Source organism: Ambystoma mexicanum, chromosome 1q (genome assembly GCF_040938575.1).
Source record: "Ambystoma mexicanum isolate Mex_15411 chromosome 1q, UKY_AmexF1_1, whole genome shotgun sequence".
NCBI classification, from domain to species: Eukaryota; Metazoa; Chordata; class Amphibia; order Caudata; family Ambystomatidae; genus Ambystoma; species Ambystoma mexicanum.
In genome coordinates this window covers 1,535,281,656-1,535,300,127 of record NC_090922.1, presented here as the reverse complement: position 1 = coordinate 1,535,300,127, position 18,472 = coordinate 1,535,281,656, and positions in this window count along the sequence as shown.

Sequence of the window (18,472 nt, the reverse complement as noted above, 5' to 3'; positions counted from 1 at the left end):
GTACACCTCAGCTTCAGCTGCCACTCAGTAGAACAATCGCCCAGGCTCACGATCTCACCTTCCTGTACACCTCAGCTTCAGCTGCCACTCAATAGAACACTCTCCAAGGCTCACGATCTCACATTCCTCCACACCTCAGCTTCAGCTGCCACTCAGTAGAACACTCGCCAGGCTCACGATCTCACATTCCTGTAGACCTTAGCTTCAGCTGCCACTCAGTAGAACACTCGCCCAGGCTCACGATCTCACATTCCTGCACACCTCACCTTCAGCTGCCACTCAGTAGAACACTCCCCCAGGCTCACAATCTCACACTCCTGCACACCTCTGCTTCAGCTGCCACTCAGTAGAACACTCGCCCAGGCTCACGATCTCACATTCCTGCACACCTCAGCTTCAGCTGCCACTCAGTAGAACACTCGCCCCGGCTCACGATCTCACATTCCTGCACACCTCAGCTTCAGCTGCCACTCAGTAGAACACTCGCCCCGGCTCACGATCTCACATTCCTGCACACCTCAGCTTCAGCTGCCACTCAGTAGAACACCCGCCCAGGCTCACAAGCTCACATTCCTGCACACCTCAGCTTCAGCTGCCACTCAGTAGAACACCCGCCCAGGCTCACGATCTCACATTCCTGCACACCTCAGCTTCAGCTGCCACTCAGTAGAACACTCGCCCAGGCTCACGAGCGCACATTCCTGCAAACCTCAGCTTCAGCTGCCACTCAATAGAGCACTCGCCCAGGCTCACGATCTCACATTCCTGCACACCTCAGCTTCAGCTGCCACTCAGTAGAACACTCGCCCAGGCTCACGATCTCACATTCCTGCACACCTTAGCTTCAGCTGCCACTCAGTAGAACACTCGCCCATGCTCACGATCTCATATTCCTGCACAACTCACCTTCAGCTGCTACTCAATAGAACACTCCCCCAGGCTCACGATCTCACATTCCTACACACCTCAGCTTCAGCTGCCACTCAGTAGAAAACTCGCCCAGGCTTACGATCTCACATTCCTGCACACCTCAGCTTCAGCTGCCACTCAATAGAACACTCGCCAAGGCTCACGATCGCACATTCCTCCACACCTCAGCTTCAGCTGCCACTCAGTAGAACACTCGCCAGGCTCACGATCTCACATTCCTGTAGACCTTAGCTTCAGCTGCCACTCAGTAGAACACTCGCCCAGGCTCACGATCTCACATTCCTGCACACCTCACCTTCAGCTGCCACTCAGTAGAACACTCCCCCAGGCTCACGATCTCACACTCCTGCACACCTCTGCTTCAGCTGCCACTCAGTAGAACACTCGCCCAGGCTCACAATCTCACATTCCTGCACACCTCAGCTTCAGCTGCCACTCAGTAGAACACTCGCCCCGGCTCACGATCTCACGTTCCTGCACACCTCAGCTTCAGCTGCCACTCAGTAGAACACTCGCCCCGGCTCACGATCTCACATTCCTGCACACCTCAGCTTCAGCTGCCACTCAGTAGAACACCCGCCCAGGCTCACAAGCTCACATTCCTGCACACCTCAGCTTCAGCTGCCACTCAGTAGAACACCCGCCCAGGCTCACGATCTCACATTCCTGCACACCTCAGCTTCAGCTGCCACTCAGTAGAACACTCGCCCAGGCTCACGAGCGCACATTCCTGCAAACCTCAGATTCAGCTGCCACTCAATAGAGCACTCGCCCAGGCTCACGATCTCACATTCCTGCACACCTCAGCTTCAGCTGCCACTCAGTAGAACACTCGCCCAGGCTCACGATCTCACATTCCTGCACACCTTAGCTTCAGCTGCCACTCAGTAGAACACTCGCCCATGCTCACGATCTCATATTCCTGCACACCTCACCTTCAGCTGCTACTCAATAGAACACTCCCCCAGGCTCACGATCTCACATTCCTACACACCTCAGCTTCAGCTGCCACTCAGTAGAAAATTCGCCCAGGCTTACGATCTCACATTCCTGCACACCTCAGCTTCAGCTGCCACTCAGTAGAACACTCGCCCAGGCTAACGATCGCACATTCCAGCACACCTCAGCTTCAGCTGCACTCAGTAGAACACTCGCCCTGGCTCACGATCTCACATTCCTGCACACCTCAGCTTCAGCTGCCATTCAGTAGAACACTCGCCCCTGCTAACGATCTCACATTCCTGCACACCTCAGCTTCAGCTGCCACTCAGTAGAACACTCGCCCCAGCTGCCACTCAGTAGGACACTCGCCCATGCTCACGATCTCACATTCCTGCACACCTCAACTTCAGCTGCCACTCAGTAGAACACTCCCCCAGGCTCACGATCTCACATTCCTACACACCTCAGCTTCAGCTGCCACTCAGTAGAACACTCGCCCAGGCTCACAATCTCACATTCCTGCACACCTCAGCTTCAGCTGCCAGTCAGTAGAACACTCGCCCCGGCTCACGATCTCACATTCCTGCACACCTCAGCTTCAGCTGCCACTCAGTAGAACACTCGCCCCGGCTCACGATCTCACATTCCTGCACACCTCAGCTTCAGCTGCCACTCAGTAGTACACTCGCCCCGGCTCACGATCTCACATTCCTGCACACCTCAGCTTCAGCTGCCACTCAGTAGAACACACGCCCCGGCTCACGATCTCACATTTCTGCACACCTCAGCTTCAGCTGCCACTCAGTAGAACACTCGTCCAGGCTCACGATCTCACATTCCTGCACACCTCAGCTTCAGCTGCCACTCAGTAGAACACTCGCCCCGGCTCACGATCTCACATTCCTGCACACCTCAGATTCAGCTGCCACTCAGTAGAACACTCGCCCCGGCTCACGATCTCACATTCCTGCACACCTCAGCTTCAGCTGCCACTCAGTAGAACACCCGCCCAGGCTCACGAGCTCACATTCCTGCACACATCAGCTTCAGCTGCCACTCAGTAGAACACCCGCCCAGGCTCACGAGCTCACATTCCTGCACACATCAGCTTCAGCTGCCACTCAGTAGAACACCCGCCCAGGCTCACGATCTCACATTCCTGCACACCTCAGCTTCAGCTGCCACTCAGTAGAACACTCGCCCAGGCTCACGAGCGCACATTCCTGCAAACCTCAGCTTCAGCTGCCACTCAATAGAGCACTCGCCCAGGCTCACGATCTCACATTCCTGCACACCTCAGCTTCAGCTGCCACTCAGTAGAACACTCGCCCCGGCTCACGATCTCACATTCCTGCACAACTCAGCTTCAGCTGCCACTCAGTAGAACACTCGCCCCGGCTCATGATCTCACATTCCTGCACACCTCAGCTTCAGCTGCCACTCAGTAGAACACTTGCCCCGGCTCACGATCTCACATTTCTGCACACCTCAGCTTCAGCTGCCACTCAGTAGAACACTCGTCCAGGCTCACGATCTCACATTCCTGCACACCTCAGCTTCAGCTGCCACGCAGTAGAACACTCGCCCCGGCTCACGATCTCACATTCCTGCACACCTCAGCTTCAGCAGCCACTCAGTAGAACACTCGCCCCGGCTCACGATCTCACATTCCTGCACACCTCAGCTTCAGCTGCCACTCAGTAGAACACCCGCCCAGGCTCACGAGCTCACATTTGTGCACACCTCAGCTTCAGCTGCCACTCAGTAGAACACCCGCCCAGGCTCACGATCTCACATTCCTGCACACCTCAGCTTCAGCTGCCACTCAGTAGAACACTCGCCCCGGCTCACGAGCGCACATTCCTGCAAACCTCAGCTTCAGCTGCCACTCAATAGAGCACTCGCCCAGGCTCACGATCTCACATTCCTGCACACCTCAGCTTCAGCTGCCACTCAGTAGAACACTTGCCCAGACTCACGATCTCACATTCCTGCACACCTTAGTTTCAGCTGCCACTCAGTAGAACACTCGCCCATGCTCACAATCTCATATTCCTGCACAACTCACCTTCAGCTGCTACTCAGTAGAACACTTCCCCAGGCTCACGATCTCACATTCCTACACACCTCAGTTTCAGCTGCAACTCAGTAGAAAACTCGCCCAGGCTCACGATCTCACATTCCTGCACACCTCAGCTTCAGCTGCCACTCAGTAGAACACTCGCCCAGGCTAACGATCGCACATTCCTGCACACCTCAGCTTCAGCTGCACTCAGTAGAACACTCGCCCTGGCTCACGATCTCACATTCCTGCACACCTCAGCTTCAGCTGCCATTCAGAAGAACACTCGCCCCGGCTAACGATCTCACATTCCTGCACACCTCAGCTTCAGCTGCCACTCAGTAGAACACTCGCCCCAGCTGCCACTCAGTAGAACACTCGCCCATGCTCACGATCTCACATTCCTGCACACCTCAACTTCAGCTGCCACTCAGTAGAACACTCCCCCAGGCTCACGATCTCACATTCCTACACACCTCAGCTTCAGCTGCCACTCAGTAGAACACTCGCCCAGGCTCACGATCTCACATTCCTGCACACCTCAGCTTCAGCTGCCAGTCAGTAGAACACTCGCCCAGGCTCACGATCTCACATTCCTGCACACCTCAGCTTCAGCTGCCAGTCAGTAGAACACTCGCCCCGGCTCACGATCTCACATTCCTGCACACCTCAGCTTCAGCTGCCACTCAGTAGAACACTCGCCCATGCTCACGATCTCACATTCCTGCTACCCTCAGCTTCAGCTGCCATTCAGTAGAACACTCGCCCCGGCTCACGATCTCACATTCCTGCACACCTCAGCTTCAGCTGCCACTCAGTAGAACACTCGCCCAGGCTCACGATCTCACATTCCTGCACACCTCAGCTTCAGCTGCCACTCAGAAGAACACTAGCCCCGGCTCACGATCTCACATTCCTGCACACCTCAGCTTCATCTGCCACTAAGTAGAACACTAGCCCCGGCTCACAATCTCACATTCCTGCACACCTCAGCTTCAGCTGCCACTCAGTAGAACACTCACCCATGCTCACGATCTCACATTCCTGCACAGCTCAGCTTCAGCTGCCACTCAGTAGAACACTCGCCCAGGCTCAAGATCTCACATTCCTGCACACCTCAGCTTCAGCTGCCACTCAGTAGAACACGCGCCCCGGCTCACGATCTCACATTCCTGCACACCTCAGCTTCAGCTGCCACTCAGTAGAACACTCACCCATGCTCACGATCTCACATTCCTGCACAGCTCAGCTTCAGCTGCCACTTAGTAGAACACTCGCCCCGGCTCACGATCTCACATTCCTGCACACCTCAGCTTCAGCTGCCACTCAGTAGAACACGCGCCCCGGCTCACGATCTCACGATCTCACATTCCTGCACACCTCAGCTTCAGCTGCCACTCAGTAGAACACTCGCCCATGCTCACGATCTCACATTCCTGCACACCTCAGCTTCAGCTGCCACTCAGTAGAACACTCGCCCAGGCTAACGATCGCACATTCCTGCACACCTCAGCTTCAGCTGCACTCAGTAGAACACTCGCCCTGGCTCACGATCTCACATTCCTGTAGACCTTAGCTTCAGCTGCCACTCAGTAGAACACTCGCCCAGTCTCACGATCTCACATTCCTGCACACCTCAGCTTCAGCTGCCACACATTAGAACACTCCCCCTTGCTCACGATCTCACATTCCTGCACACCTCAGCTTCAGCTGCCACTAAGTAGAACACTCGCCTAGGCTCCCGATCTCACATTCCTGCACACCTCAGCTTCAGCTGCCACTCAGTAGAACACTCGCCCAGGCTCATGATCTCACATTCCTGCACACCTCAGCTTCAGCTGCCACTCAGTAGAACAATCACCCAGGCTCACGATCTCACCTTCCTGTACACCTCAGCTTCAGCAGCCACTCAATAGAACACTCGCCCAGGCTCACGATCTCACATTCCTCCACACCTCAGCTTCAGCTGCCACTCAGTAGAACACTCGCCCAGTCTCACGATCTCACATTCCTGTAGACCTTAGCTTCAGCTGCCACTCAGTAGAACACTCGCCCAGTCTCAAGATCTCACATTCCTGCACACCTCACCTTCAGCTGCCACTCAGTAGAACACTCCCCCAGGCTCACGATCTCACACTCCTGCACACCTCTGCTTCTGCTGCCACTCAGTAGAACACTCGCCCAGGCTCACGATCTCACATTCCTGCACACCTCAGCTTCAGCTGCCACTCAGTAGAACACTCGCCCCGGCTCACGATCTCACATTCCTGCACACCTCAGCTTCAGCTGCCACTCAGTAGAACACTCGCCCCGGCTCACGATCTCATATTCCTGCACACCTCAGCTTCAGCTGCCACTCAGTAGAACACTCATCCAGGCTCACGATCTCACATTCCTGCACACCTCAGCTTCAGCTGCCACTCAGTAGAACACTCGGCCATGCTCACGATCTCACATTCCTGCACACCTCAGCTTCAGCTGCCACTCAGTAGAACACTAGCCCCGGCTCACGATCTCACATTCCTGCACACCTCAGCTTCAGCTGCCACTCAGTAGAACACCCGCCCAGGCTCACGAGCTCACATTCCTGCACACCTCAGCTTCAGCTGCCACTCAGTAGAACACCCGCCCAGGCTCACGATCTCACATTCCTGCACACCTCAGCTTCAGCTGCCACTCAGTAGAACACTCGCCCAGGCTCACGAGCGCACATTCCTGCAAACCTCAGCTTTAGCTGCCACTCAATAGAGCACTCGCCCAGGCTCACGATCTCACATTCCTGCACACCTCAGCTTCAGCTGCCACTCAGTAGAACATTCGGCCAGGTTCATGATCTCACATTCCTGGACACCTTAGCTTCAGCTGCCACTCAGTAGAACACTAGCCCCGGCTCACAATCTCACATTCCTACACACCTCAGCTTCAGCTGCCACACAGTAGAACACTCCCCCTTGCTCACGATCTCACATTCCTGCACACCTCAGCTTCAGCTGCCACTAAGTAGAACACTCGCCCAGGCTCCCGATCTCACATTCCTGCACACCTCAGCTTCAGCTGCCACTCAGTAGAACACTCGCCCAGGCTCATGATCTCACATTCCTGCACACATCAGCTTCAGCTTCCACTCAGTAGAACAATCGCCCAGGCTCACGATCTCACCTTCCTGTACACCTCAGCTTCAGCAGCCACTCAATAGAACACTCGCCCATGCTCACGATCTCACATTCCTCCACACCTCAGCTTCAGCTGCCACTCAGTAGAACACTCGCCCAGTCTCACGATCTCACATTCCTGTAGACCTTAGCTTCAGCTGCCACTCAGTAGAACACTCGCCCAGTCTCACGATCTCACATTCCTGCACACCTCACCTTCAGCTGCCACTCAGTAGAACACTCCCCCAGGCTCACGATCTCACACTCCTGCACACCTCTGCTTCAGCTGCCACTCAGTAGAACACTCGCCCAGGCTCACGATCTCACATTCCTGCACACCTCAGCTTCAGCTGCCACTCAGTAGAACACTCGCCCCGGCTCACGATCTCACATTCCTGCACACCTCAGCTTCAGCCTCAGCTTCAGCTGCCACTCAGTAGAACACTCGCCCCGGCTCACGATCTCATATTCCTGCACACCTCAGCTTCAGCTGCCACTCAGTAGAACACCCGCCCAGGCTCACGAGCTCACATTCCTGCACACCTCAGCTTCAGCTGCCACTCAGTAGAACACCCGCCCAGGCTCACGATCTCACATTCCTGCACACCTCAGCTTCAGCTGCCACTCAGTAGAACACTCGCCCAGGCTCACGAGCGCACATTCCTGCAAACCTCAGCTTCAGCTGCCACTCAATAGAGCACTCGCCCAGGCTCACTATCTCACATTCCTGCACACCTCAGCTTCAGATGCCACTCAGTAGAACACTCGCCCATGCTCACGATCTCATATTCCTGCAGACCTCACCTTCAGCTGCTACTCAGTAGAACACTCCCCCAGGCTTACGATCTCACATTCCTGCACACCTCAGCTTCAGCTGCCACTCAGTAGAACACTCGCCCCAGCTGCCACTCAGTAGAACACTCGCCCATGCTCACGATCTCACATTCCTGCACACCTCAGCTTCAGCTGCCACTCAGTAGAACAGTCCCCCAGGCTCACGATCTCACATTCCTACACACCTCAGCTTCAGCTGCCACTCAGTAGAACACTCGCCCAGGCTCACGATCTCACATTCCTGCACACCTCAGCTTCAGCTGCCAGTCAGTAGAACACTCGCCCTGGCTCACGATCTCACATTCCTGCACACCTCAGCTTCAGCTGCCACTCAGTAGAACACTCGCACCGGCTCACGATCTCACATTCCTGCACACCTCAGCTTCAGCTGCCACTCAGTAGTACACTCGCCCCGGCTCACGATATCACATTTCTGCATACCTCAGCTTCAGCTGCCACTCAGTAGAACACTCGCCCATGCTCACGATCTCACATTCCTGCACACCTCAGCTTCAGCTGCCACTCAGTAGAACACTCGCCCAGGCTCACGATCTCACATTCCTGCACAACTCAGCTTCAGCTGCCACTCAGTAGAACACTCGCCCCGGCTCACGATCTCACATTCCAGCACACCTCAGCTTCAGCTGCCACTCAGTAGAACACTCGCCCGGCTCACGATCTCACATTTCTGCACACCTCAGCTTCAGGCTACTCAGTAGAACACCCGTCCAGGCTCACGATCTCACATTCCTGCACACCTCAGCTTCAGCTGCCACTCAGTAGAACACTCGCCCAGGATCACGATCTCACATTCCTGCACACCTCAGCTTCAGCTGCCACTCAGTAGAACACTCAACCAGGCTCACGATCTCACATTCCTGCACACCTCAGCTTCAGCTGCCACTCAGTAGAACACTCGCCCAGGCTCACGATCTCACATTCCTGCACACCTCAGCTTCAGCTGCCACTCAGTAGAACACTCGCCCATGCTCACGATCTCACATTCCTGCACACCTCAGCTTCAGCTGCACTCAGTAGAACACTCGCCCTGGCTCACGATCTCACATTCCTGCACACCTCAGCTTCAGCTGCCATTCAGTAGAACACTCGCCCCGGCTCACGATCTCACATTCCTGCACACCTCAGCTTCAGCTGCCACTCAGTAGAACACGTGCCCCGGCTCACGATCTCACGATCTCACATTCCTGCACACCTCAGCTTCAGCTGCCACTCAGTAGAACACTCGCCCATGCTCACAATCTCACATTCCTGCACACCTCAGCTTCAGCTGCCACTCAGTAGAACACTCGCCCTGGCTCACGATCTCACATTCCTGTAGACCTTAGCTTCAGCTGCCACTCAGTAGAACACTCGCCCAGTCTCACGATCTCACATTCCTGCACACCTCACCTTCAGCTGCCACTCAGTAGAACACTCCCCCAGGCTCACGATCTCACACTCCTGCACACCTCTGCTTCAGCTGCCACTCAGTAGAACACTCGCCCAGGCTCAAGATCTCACATTCCTGCACACCTCAGCTTCAGCTGCCACTCAGTAGAACCCTCCCCCGGCTCACGATCTCACATTCCTGCACACCTCAGCTTCAGCTGCCACTCAGTAGAACACTCGCCCCGGCTCACAATCTCATATTCCTGCACACCTCAGCTTCAGCTGCCATTCAGTAGAACACTCGTCCAGGCTCACGATCTCACATTCCTGCACACCTCAGCTTCAGCTGCCACTCAGTAGAACACTCGGCCATGCTCACGATCTCACATTCCTGCACACCTCAGCTTCAGCTGCCACTCAGTAGAACACTAGCCCCGGCTCACGATCTCACATTCCTGCACACCTCAGCTTCAGCTGCCACTCAGTAGAACACCCGCCCAGGCTCACGAGCTCACATTCCTGCACACCTCAGCTTCAGCTGCCACTCAGTAGAACACCCGCCCAGGCTCACGATCTCACATTCCTGCATACCTCAGCTTCAGCTGCCACTCAGTAGAACACTCGCCCAGGCTCACGAGCGCACATTCCTGCAAACCTCTGCTTTAGCTGCCACTCAATAGAGCACTCGCCCAGGCTCACGATCTCACATTCCTGCACACCTCAGCTTCAGCTGCCACTCAGTAGAACACTCGGCCAGGTTCATGATCTCACATTCCTGGACACCTTAGCTTCAGCTGCCACTCAGTAGAACACTAGCCCCGGCTCACGATCTCACATTCCTGCACACCTCAGCTTCAGCTGCCACACAGTAGAACACTCGCCCTTGCTCACGATCTCACATTCCTGCACACCTCAGCTTCAGCTGCCACTAAGTAGAACACTCGCCCAGGCTCCCGATCTCACATTCCTGCACACCTCAGCTTCAGCTGCCACTCAGTAGAACACTCGCCCAGGCTCATGATCTCACATTCCTGCACACCTCAGCTTCAGCTGCCACTCAGTAGAACAATCGCCCAGGCTCACGATCTCACCTTCCTGTACACCTCAGCTTCAGCAGCCACTCAATAGAACACTCGCCCAGGCTCACGATCTCACATTCCTCCACACCTCAGCTTCAGCTGCCACTCAGTAGAACACTCGCCCAGTCTCACGATCTCACATTCCTGTAGACCTTAGCTTCAGCTGCCACTCAGTAGAACACTCGCCCAGTCTCACGATCTCACATTCCTGCACACCTCACCTTCAGCTGCCACTCAGTAGAACACTCCCCCAGGCTCACGATCTCACACTCCTGCACACCTCTGCTTCAGCTGCCACTCAGTAGAACACTCGCCCAAGCTCACGATCTCACATTCCTGCACACCTCAGCTTCAGCTGCCACTCAGTAGAACACTCGCCCCGGCTCACGATCTCACATTCCTGCACACCTCAGCTTCAGCTGCCACTCAGTAGAACACTCGCCCCGGCTCACGATCTCACATTCCTGCACACCTCAGCTTCAGCTGCCACTCAGTAGAACACCCGCCCAGGCTCAAGAGCTCACATTCCTGCACACCTCAGCTTCAGCTACCACTCAGTAGAACACCCGCCCAGGCTCACGATCTCACATTCCTGCACACCTCAGCTTCAGCTGCCACTCAGTAGAACACTCGCCCAGGCTCACGAGCGCACATTCCTGCAAACCTCAGCTTCAGCTGCCACTCAATAGAGCACTCGCCCAGGCTCACGATCTCACATTCCTGCACACCTCAGCTTCAGCTGCCACTCAGTAGAACACTCGGCCAGGTTCACGATCTCACATTCCTGGACACCTTAGCTTCAGCTGCCACTCAGTAGAACACCCGCCCAGGCTCACGATCTCACATTCCTGCACACCTCAGCTTCAGCTGCCACTCAGTAGAACACTCGCCCAGGCTCACGAGCGCACATTCCTGCAAACCTCAGCTTTAGCTGCCACTCAATAGAGCACTCGCCCAGGCTCACGATCTCACATTCCTGCACACCTCAGCTTCAGCTGCCACTCAGTAGAACACTCGCCCATGCTCACGATCTCATATTCCTGCACACCTCACCTTCAGCTGCTACTCAGTAGAACACTCCCCCAGGCTTACGATCTCACATTCCTGCACACCTCAGCTTCAGCTGCCACTCAGTAGAACACTCGGCCAGGTTCACGATCTCACATTCCTGGACACCTTAGCTTCAGCTGCCACTCAGTAGAACACTCGCCCATGCTCACGATCTCATATTCCTGCACACCTCACCTTCAGCTGCCACTCAGTAGAACACTCCCCCAGGCTCACTATCTCACACTCCTGCACACCTCTGCTTCAGCTGCCACTCAGTAGAACACTCGCCCAGGCTCAAGATCTCACATTCCTGCACACCTCAGCTTCAGCTGCCACTCAGTAGAACACTCGCCCTGGCTCACGATCTCACATTCCTGCACACCTCAGCTTCAGCTGCCACTCAGTAGAACACTCGCCCCGGCTCACAATCTCATATTCCTGCACACCTCAGCTTCAGCTGCCACTCAGTAGAACACTCGTCCAGGCTCACGATCTCACATTCCTGCACGCCTCAGCTTCAGCTGCCACTCTGTAGAACACTCGGCCATGCTCACGATCTCACATTCCTGCACACCTCAGCTTCAGCTGCCACTCAGTAGAACACTAGCCCCGGCTCACGATCTCACATTCCTGCACACCTCAGCTTCAGCTGCCACTCAGTAGAACACCCGCCCAGGCTCACGAGCTCACATTCCTGCACACCTCAGCTTCAGCTGCCACTCAGTAGAACACCCGCCCAGGCTCACGATCTCACATTCCTGCACACCTCAGCTTCAGCTGCCACTCAGTAGAACACTCGCCCAGGCTCACGAGCGCACATTCCTGCAAACCTCAGCTTTAGCTGCCACTCAATAGAGCACTCGCCCAGGCTCACGATCTCACATTCCTGCACATCTCAGCTTCAGCTGCCACTCAGTAGAACACTCGGCCAGGTTCATGATCTCACATTCCTGGACACCTTAGCTTCAGCTGCCACTCAGTAGAACACTAGCCCCGGCTCACGATCTCACATTCCTGCACACCTCAGCTTCAGCTGCCACACAGTAGAACACTCCCCCTTGCTCACGATCTCACATTCCTGCACACCTCAGCTTCAGATGCCACTAAGTAGAACACTCGCCCAGGCTCCCGATCTCACATTCCTGCACACCTCAGCTTCAGCTGCCACTCAGTAAAACACTCGCCCAGGCTCATGATCTCACATTCCTGCACACCTCAGCTTCAGCTGCCACTCAGTAGAACAATCGCCCAGGCTCACGATCTCACCTTCCTGTACACCTCAGCTTCAGCAGCCACTCAATAGAACACTCGCCCAGGCTCACGATCTCACATTCCTCCACACCTCAGCTTCAGCTGCCACTCAGTAGAACACTCGCCCAGTCTCACGATCTCACATTCCTGTAGACCTTAGCTTCAGCTGCCACTCAGTAGAACACTCGCCCAGTCTCACGATCTCACATTCCTGCACACCTCACCTTCAGCTGCCACTCAGTAGAACACTCCCCCAGGCTCACGATCTCACACTCCTGCACACCTCTGCTTCAGCTGCCACTCAGTAGAACACTCGCCCAAGCTCACGATCTCACATTCCTGCACACCTCAGCTTCAGCTGCCACTCAGTAGAACACTCGCCCCGGCTCACGATCTCACATTCCTGCACACCTCAGCTTCAGCTGCCACTCAGTAGAACACTCGCCCCGGCTCACGATCTCACATTCCTGCACACCTCAGCTTCAGCTGCCACTCAGTAGAACACCCGCCCAGGCTCAAGAGCTCACATTCCTGCACACCTCAGCTTCAGCTACCACTCAGTAGAACACCCGCCCAGGCTCACGATCTCACATTCCTGCACACCTCAGCTTCAGCTGCCACTCAGTAGAACACTCGCCCAGGCTCACGAGCGCACATTCCTGCAAACCTCAGCTTCAGCTGCCACTCAATAGAGCACTCGCCCAGGCTCACGATCTCACATTCCTGCACACCTCAGCTTCAGCTGCCACTCAGTAGAACACTCGGCCAGGTTCACGATCTCACATTCCTGGACACCTTAGCTTCAGCTGCCACTCAGTAGAACACCCGCCCAGGCTCACGATCTCACATTCCTGCACACCTCAGCTTCAGCTGCCACTCAGTAGAACACTCGCCCAGGCTCACGAGCGCACATTCCTGCAAACCTCAGCTTTAGCTGCCACTCAATAGAGCACTCGCCCAGGCTCACGATCTCACATTCCTGCACACCTCAGCTTCAGCTGCCACTCAGTAGAACACTCGCCCATGCTCACGATCTCATATTCCTGCACACCTCACCTTCAGCTGCTACTCAGTAGAACACTCCCCCAGGCTTACGATCTCACATTCCTGCACACCTCAGCTTCAGCTGCCACTCAGTAGAACACTCGGCCAGGTTCACGATCTCACATTCCTGGACACCTTAGCTTCAGCTGCCACTCAGTAGAACACTCGCCCATGCTCACGATCTCATATTCCTGCACACCTCACCTTCAGCTGCCACTCAGTAGAACACTCCCCCAGGCTCACTATCTCACACTCCTGCACACCTCTGCTTCAGCTGCCACTCAGTAGAACACTCGCCCAGGCTCAAGATCTCACATTCCTGCACACCTCAGCTTCAGCTGCCACTCAGTAGAACACTCGCCCTGGCTCACGATCTCACATTCCTGCACACCTCAGCTTCAGCTGCCACTCAGTAGAACACTCGCCCCGGCTCACAATCTCATATTCCTGCACACCTCAGCTTCAGCTGCCACTCAGTAGAACACTCGTCCAGGCTCACGATCTCACATTCCTGCACGCCTCAGCTTCAGCTGCCACTCTGTAGAACACTCGGCCATGCTCACGATCTCACATTCCTGCACACCTCAGCTTCAGCTGCCACTCAGTAGAACACTAGCCCCGGCTCACGATCTCACATTCCTGCACACCTCAGCTTCAGCTGCCACTCAGTAGAACACCCGCCCAGGCTCACGAGCTCACATTCCTGCACACCTCAGCTTCAGCTGCCACTCAGTAGAACACCCGCCCAGGCTCACGATCTCACATTCCTGCACACCTCAGCTTCAGCTGCCACTCAGTAGAACACTCGCCCAGGCTCACGAGCGCACATTCCTGCAAACCTCAGCTTTAGCTGCCACTCAATAGAGCACTCGCCCAGGCTCACGATCTCACATTCCTGCACATCTCAGCTTCAGCTGCCACTCAGTAGAACACTCGGCCAGGTTCATGATCTCACATTCCTGGACACCTTAGCTTCAGCTGCCACTCAGTAGAACACTAGCCCCGGCTCACGATCTCACATTCCTGCACACCTCAGCTTCAGCTGCCACACAGTAGAACACTCCCCCTTGCTCACGATCTCACATTCCTGCACACCTCAGCTTCAGATGCCACTAAGTAGAACACTCGCCCAGGCTCCCGATCTCACATTCCTGCACACCTCAGCTTCAGCTGCCACTCAGTAAAACACTCGCCCAGGCTCATGATCTCACATTCCTGCACACCTCAGCTTCAGCTGCCACTCAGTAGAACAATCGCCCAGGCTCACGATCTCACCTTCCTGTACACCTCAGCTTCAGCAGCCACTCAATAGAACACTCGCCCAGGCTCACGATCTCACATTCCTCCACACCTCAGCTTCAGCTGCCACTCAGTAGAACACTCGCCCAGTCTCACGATCTCACATTCCTGTAGACCTTAGCTTCAGCTGCCACTCAGTAGAACACTCGCCCAGTCTCACGATCTCACATTCCTGCACACCTCGCCTTCAGCTGCCACTCAGTAGAACACTCCCCCATGCTCACGATCTCACACTCCTGCACACCTCTGCTTCAGCTGCCACTCAGTAGAACACTCGCCCAGGCTCACGATCTCACATTCCTGCACACCTCAGCTTCAGCTGCCACTCAGTAGAACACTCGCCCCGGCTCACGATCTCACATTCCTGCACACCTCAGCTTCAGCTGCCACTCAGTAGAACACTCGCCCCGGCTCACGATCTCATATTCCTGCACACCTCAGCTTCAGCTGCCACTCAGTAGAACACCCGCCCAGGCTCACGAGCTCACATTCCTGCACACCTCAGCTTCAGCTGCCACTCAGTAGAACACCCGCCCAGGCTCACGATCTCACATTCCTGCACACCTCAGCTTCAGCTGCCACTCAGTAGAACACTCGCCCAGGCTCACGAGCGCACATTCCTGCAAACCTCAGCTTCAGCTGCCACTCAATAGAGCACTCGCCCAGGCTCACGATCTCACATTCCTTCACACCTCAGCTTTAGCTGCCACTCAGTAGAACACTCGGCCAGGTTCACGATCTCACATTCCTGGACACCTTAGCTTCAGCTGCCACTCAGTAGAACACTCGCCCATGCTCACGATCTCATATTCCTGCACACCTCACCTTCAGCTGCTACTCAGGAGAACACTCCCCCAGGCTTACGATCTCACATTCCTGCACACCTCAGCTTCAGCTGCCACTCAGTAGAACACTCGCCCCAGCTGCCACTCAGTAGAACACTCGCCCATGCTCACGATCTCACATTCCTGCACACCTCAGCTTCAGCTGCCACTCAGTAGAACACTCCCCCAGGCTCACGATCTCACATTCCTACACACCTCAGCTTCAGCTGCCACTCAGTAGAACACTCGCCCATGCTCACGATCTCATATTCCTGCACACCTCACCTTCAGCTGCTACTCAGTAGAACACTCCCCCAGGCTTACGATCTCACATTCCTGCACACCTCAGCTTCAGCTGCCACTCAGTAGAACACTCGCCCCAGCTGCCACTCAGTAGAACACTCGCCCATGCTCACGATCTCACATTCCTGCACACCTCAGCTTCAGCTGCCACTCAGTAGAACACTCGCCCAGGCTCACGATCTCACATTCCTGCACAACTCAGCTTCAGCTGCCACTCAGTAGAACACTCGCCCCGGCTCACGATCTCACATTCCTGCACACCTCAGCTTCAGCTGCCACTCAGTAGAACACTCGCCCGGCTCACGATCTCACATTTCTGCACACCTCAGCTTCAGCTGCTACTCAGTAGAACACTCGTCCAGGCTCACGATCTCACATTCCTGCACACCTCAGCTTCAGCTGCCACTCAGTAGAACACTCGCCCAGGATCACGATCTCACATTCCTGCACACCTCAGCTTCAGCTGCCACTCAGTAGAACACTCGCCCAGGCTCACGATCTCACATTCCTGCACACCTCAGCTTCAGCTGCCACTCAGTAGAACACTCGCCCAGGCTCACGATCTCACATTCCTGCACACCTCAGCTTCAGCTGCCACTCAGTAGAACACTCGCCCATGCTCACTATCTCACATTCCTGCACACCTCAGCTTCAGCTGCACTCAGTAGAACACTCGCCCTGGCTCACGATCTCACATTCCTGCACACCTCAGCTTCAGCTGCCATTCAGTAGAACACTCGCCCAGGCTCACGATCTCACATTCCTGCACACCTCAGCTTCAGCTGCCATTCAGTAAAACACGCGCCCCGGCTCACGATCTCACGATCTCACATTCCTGCACACCTCAGCTTCAGCTGCCACTCAGTAGAACACTCGCCCATGCTCACGATCTCACATTCCTGCACACCTCAGCTTCAGCTGCCACTCAGTAGAACACTCACCCAGCTGCCACTCAGTAGAACACTCGCCCATGCTCACGATCTCACATTCCTGCACACCTCAACTTCAGCTGCCACTCAGTAGAACACTCCCCCAGGCTCACGATCTCACATTCCTGCACACCTCAGCTTCAGCTTCCAGTCAGTAGAACACTCGCCCAGGCTCACGATCTCACATTCCTGCTCACCTCAGCTTCAGCTGCCATTCAGTAGAACACTAGCCCCGGCTCACGATCTCACATTCCTGCACACCTCAGCTTCAGCTGCCACTCAGTAGAACACGCGCCCCGGCTCACGATCTCACATTCCTGCACAACTCAGCTTCAGCTGCCACTCAGTAGAACACTCGCCTCGGCTCACGATCTCACATTCCTGCACACCTCAGCTTCAGCTGCCACTCAGTAGAACACGCGCCCCGGCTCACGATCTCACATTCCTGCACAACTCAGCTTCAGCTGCCACTCAGTAGAACACTCGCCCCGGCTCACGATCTCACATTCCTGCACACCTCAGCTTCAGCTGCCACTCAGTAGAACACTCGTCCAGGCTCACGATCTCACATTCCTGCACACCTCAGCTGCCACTCAGTAGAACACTCGCCCAGGATCACGATCTCACATTCCTGCACACCTCAGCTTCAGCTGCCACTCAGTAGAACACTCGCCTAGGCTCACGATCTCACATTCCTGCACACCTCAGCTTCAGCTGCCACTCAGTAGAACACTCGCCCATGCTCACGATCTCACATTCCTGCACACCTCAGCTTCAGCTGCACTTAGTAGAACACTCGCCCTGGCTCACGACCTCACATTCCTGCACACCTCAGCTTCAGCTGCCATTCAGTAGAACACTCGCCTAGGCTCACGATCTCACATTCCTGCACACCTCAGCTTCAGCTGCCACTCAGTAGAACACTCGCCCAGGCTAACGATTGCACATTCCTGCACACCTCAGCTTCAGCTGCACTCAGTAGAACACTCGCCCTGGCTCACGATCTCACATTCCTGCACACCTCAGCTTCAGCTGCCACTCAGTAGAACACTCACCCAGCTGCCACTCAGTAGAACACTCGCCCATGCTCACGATCTCACATTCCTGCACACCTCAACTTCAGCTGCCACTCAGTAGAACACTCCCCCAGGCTCACGATCTCACATTCCTGCACACCTCAGCTTCAGCTTCCAGTCAGTAGAACACTCGCCCAGGCTCACGATCTCACATTCCTGCTCACCTCAGCTTCAGCTGCCATTCAGTAGAACACTAGCCCCGGCTCACGATCTCACATTCCTGCACACCTCAGCTTCAGCTGCCACTCAGTAGAACACGCGCCCCGGCTCACGATCTCACATTCCTGCACAACTCAGCTTCAGCTGCC